The sequence below is a fragment of the Capricornis sumatraensis genome, chromosome 11 (assembly GCF_032405125.1).
Source record: "Capricornis sumatraensis isolate serow.1 chromosome 11, serow.2, whole genome shotgun sequence".
NCBI lineage: Eukaryota > Metazoa > Chordata > Mammalia > Artiodactyla > Bovidae > Capricornis > Capricornis sumatraensis.
In genome coordinates, this window is record NC_091079.1 from 96330107 (window position 1) to 96334492 (window position 4386).

The window sequence follows — 4386 nt, forward strand, 5'->3', positions numbered from 1 at the left end:
TGTAGTTTTCAGCTTAAGGTGGTATTATCTGCATATCTGAGGTAATCGATATTTCTCCTGGCTGTTTTGATTAGATTTTGTAGTTTTCAGCTTTTCTTAAGTTTTTCAAACCATTTAATAATTATCACCAAAGGATACTTGCAATTAGGGTATAGGAGCAGTGGCTTTGAAGGTCTAACTTAGAATCTGGCTAGAGACATAGAAGTTCCCAAAACGAAATAATCAAAGGAAACTTTGGAAGAGGAATATATATAAATGTATCAATATATATAGTAGGCATGAATAATTATGAATGTATAAATACATAATGTATGGATATGTGTGATATATACGTGTGTGTGTATCACCAAAGCTAAATGCTCATAGTCAATGTGACCTATATTATGATTATTTTATTTTTTCTGATAGTACTTTATCTTAAATTGACATTCAGTTTTGATTACATCATGAAATGTGAAGGGACTGAGAAAGAGTTAAAATGGCATAACTTTGTCTCCTTTTTCTCATCTCTTATATTATGGAAACCATAATATGCTTTTGTACTGTGGTGTTGGAGAGGACTCTTGAGAGTCCCTTGGACTGCAAGGAGATCCAACCAGTCCATTCTAAAGGAGATCAGCCCTGGGTGTTCTTTGGAAGGAATGATGCTAAAGCTGAAACTCCAGTACTTTGGCCACCTCATGCAAAGAGTTGACTCATTGGAAAAGACTCTGATGCTGGGAGGGATTGGGGGCAGGAGGAGAAGGGGATGACAGAGGATGAGATGGCTGGATGGCATTACCGACTTGATGGACGTGAGTCTGAGTGAACTCCGGGAGTTGGTGATGGACAGGGAGGCCTGGCGTGCTGCGATTCATGGGGTCGCAAAGAATCGGACACAACTGAGCAACTGAACTGAACTGATATTATGGAAAACAGAATAGTATTCTCTGCTGTGTGTTTGTATTAGCATAGCCATTACCTTTTGAGCCTTCATTTGGTCTAGGAGCCTGGTAGGCTGCAGTCCATGGCGTTGCTAGGAGTCAGACACGACTGATCAACTTCACTTTCACTTTTCACTTTCATGCATTGGAGAAGGAAATGGCAACCCACTCCAGTGTTCTTGCCTGGAGAATCCCAGGGACGGGGGAGCCTGGTGGGCTGCCGTCTATGGGGTCACACAGAGTCAGACACAACTGAAGTGACTTAGCAGCAGCAGCAGCAGCAGCAGCAGCAACCAGTAGGAACACGTTATAGACTTTTTATAGGAGGTTTAGAGTTAGAAATGACCTAGTGATCATATTTTCTTTTGTGGATTTCACACTGTTTTATGGAATCTTGAATACTTCCTTTCAGTTATTGCAGAGTTCCCTGGGAAGCAGATGACGGTTCAAGCAGGCAATTCTCTGCCTCCTTTTCTTCCTTTTACCTCGGGAGAAACACTGCTTATCTGGTGAGCTTTGGTGAAATATTGTCTGTGAAGAGAGTTTTATGCTGTTGCAAAGATGGAAAAACACTGATTTTGTCCATATGTGAATTTTCATGAGAGGTCACTGAGAACAATGGTTGTTAAAGGCTTTTTTCCAGGCACTAGTGAAATAAATAGATGTCTTGCCCCTAGACATATAGTCTAAAGTGAAAATGAAGTCACTCAGCTGTGTCGGACTCTTTGCAACGCCATGGACTGTAGCCTACAAGGATCCTCAGTCCATGGGATTTTCCAGGCAAGAATACTGGAGTGGGTTACCATTTCCTTCTCCAGGGGATCTTCCCGACCCAGGGATCGAACCTGGGTCTCCTGCATTGTAGGCAGATGCTTTACCGTCTGAGCTATCAGGGAAGCTAGACATATAGTCTAAGCCACTCACTAATTACATGCACTACACAGCTATGCTGGTTTCTAAATGAATTTGTGCGAATTGTTTTAATGAGAAAACCCAACCATTTCAATAAGAAACAGAGTTCCCAGAAAAAACTGGAATTAAGAGTTACACAAAGGGTTCATGAGAGAAAAGAAAATATTGTACTAGCATGTGATAAAATAGTTTTCTTGTTTAAATTGTACCGCTTTGTTTAGGTCTATGTTTAAATATAATGATGGTCGCCATAGTCCCTTACAAGTAAATAAATATCTAATTTTTTTTCTGACTCTTTTTAAAGAAGAATTTAGAAAGACACTACACAGAAAGTGATAGAAAAGGCCTAGCAAAATATTTTTCAGTTAAGAATTGGCAAAATAATTAGCTACACTAATTAAGACAGAAATTTTGATATTAAATAGGGCCATAATTTTTCTTTGGAGTAGAATATTTAATCTTTTGTTACAAAAGTAGTACATAAACACTTTCTAGTTGTAAAAACATCAAACATTAAAGCAAGGTCTTTAATAATTAATTGGAAGGGTGGTTGAAGACAAACCCATGAATAGGAGGTGGATCTAGAGGTGGGAGGACATCCCAGGGAGTAGACATACACATGAAAACAGAGACGTAGACAGCACTGGGTGTTTGGGAAATACGAGTTAGCAGTTCGATGCCCACGGTACACAGGATATTATGGGAAGTGATGGGGGATGAGATTGCAAAGAAAGCTAAGTCAAGGTTTGTCTGCTATGTTTAGAAGCTTAACTTTCTCTCTCTTGGCCAGAGTAATAACTTGATTGGATTTGTACTAGAAAGATCATTTTGGGAATGGTCTTAAGTAAGAGGGGACTGAAGGCCAGGAATCTTAAGGGATTTTTATCTGCATAGTTTAAGTCTCACAAATGTGAAGTCCTGTTATTTCCATTTTCTTAAAAACATTTATTGACGTAACATTGGCTTAAAGCATTTAGGTAAGTTCCACGTGCACAACATCATACTTTCTGTCCATACTCCGCTGGGCTCACCACCACATGTTCAATTTCCGTCTGTCACCATGTAATCACCCCTCTTTAGCCATTGATGTTTCCCCTCTGGTAACTGCTTTTCTGTCCTCTGTATCCATGTGTTTCTTTTTTTCTTTGGTTTCTTGTTTGTTTTTATATTCCACGTATGAGCAAAGTCATATGGCTTTTGCCTTTCTCCATCTGACTTAATTCACTTAGCATAATACTGTCAAGCTTCATCCATGTTATTGCAAAGGACAAGGTTTCATCATTTTTTATAGCTGAGTAGTGTATGTTTTTTACATATATGGGTGCGTATGTATCTATCTATGTACAGATATGTAGATTTGTATCTATATATCTATCGATAGATGGATGGATAGATGGGCACTTCGGTTGTTTCCATACTTGGCTATCATAACTAATGCTTCAGTGAACATCAGGTGCATATATATTTATCTGAATTAGTGTTTTTTTATTCTTTGGATAAATACTGAAAAGTGGAATAGCTGGATCATATGGTAATTCTAGTTTTTATTTTTTGAAGACTCTTCATATTGCTTTCTGTAGTGGTTACATCAATTTGCCTTCCTACTGGCAGTGCACAAGTATTCCCTTTCATCTCATCTTCTTTAACACTATTTCTTGCCTTTTAGATAATAGCAATTCTAAAAGTTGTGAGCTGACCTCTCATTGTGGTTTTCATTTTCTTTTCCCTGATAATTAGTGATGTTGAACTTTTATTTTCACGTGCTTGTTGTCCATCTGTATGTCTTTGGGAAAATGTCTATTCAGAATGTCTGCCCATTTTTAAAATCAAATTGTTTGGGGTTTCTTGTTGTTGCTGTCGAGTTGTATGAGTTCTTTATATATTTTGGATGTTAACCCCTTATTAGATATGACTTGCATATATTTTCTACCATTTTGTAGGTTGTCTTTTTATTTTCATGGTTTCCTTTGCTCTGCAGGAAATTTTTAGTTCGTTGAAGTGCCATATGTTTATTTTTGCCTTTGTCTTCCTTACCTAAGGAGACAGATCCAGAAAGATATTACAAAGACTGATGTCAAAGCCTCTTTCCCGAGTTTCCTTGTAGAGGTTTTATGGTTTCAGGCTTTACAGTCAAGACTTCAATTCATTTTGAGTTGATTTTTGTTTATGGTGTGAGATAGGGGTTTAGTTTCTTTCTTTCATTTCTTTCTTCCTTCTTCTTCTTTTTTGCATGTGGTTATCCAGTTTTCCCAGCATCATTTATTGAAGAAGTGTCCTTTCTCCATTGTATGTTCATCATTACTTTGTCATAAATTAATTGTCCATGTATGTGTGGATTTGTTTCAGTCTTGTTCCATTGATCTGTACGTCTGTTTATCTGTCCATACAATGCTGTCTTGAATACTGTAGCTTTGCAGTATAGTTTGAGATCAGGGACTATGATACTTCAGCTTTGTTCTTTTTCCTCAGAATTACTTTGGCTATTTGGCTTATTTTTTGGTTCCATATAAATTTTAGGAAAAAACTTTTTTCTGCCTCTGTGAACACTGTC

The 4386-nt window shown here is 37.7% G+C and overlaps 1 non-coding gene across 1 annotated transcript; it reads right to left on the reverse strand.

Annotated features, from left to right (window-relative positions):
- Positions 1–1746: 1746 nt before the first annotated feature.
- On the reverse strand, positions 1747–1819 carry TRNAC-ACA (transfer RNA cysteine (anticodon ACA)). The gene has a single exon. It is a non-coding gene; the product is annotated as a tRNA-Cys (tRNA).
- Positions 1820–4386: the final 2567 nt, after the last annotated feature.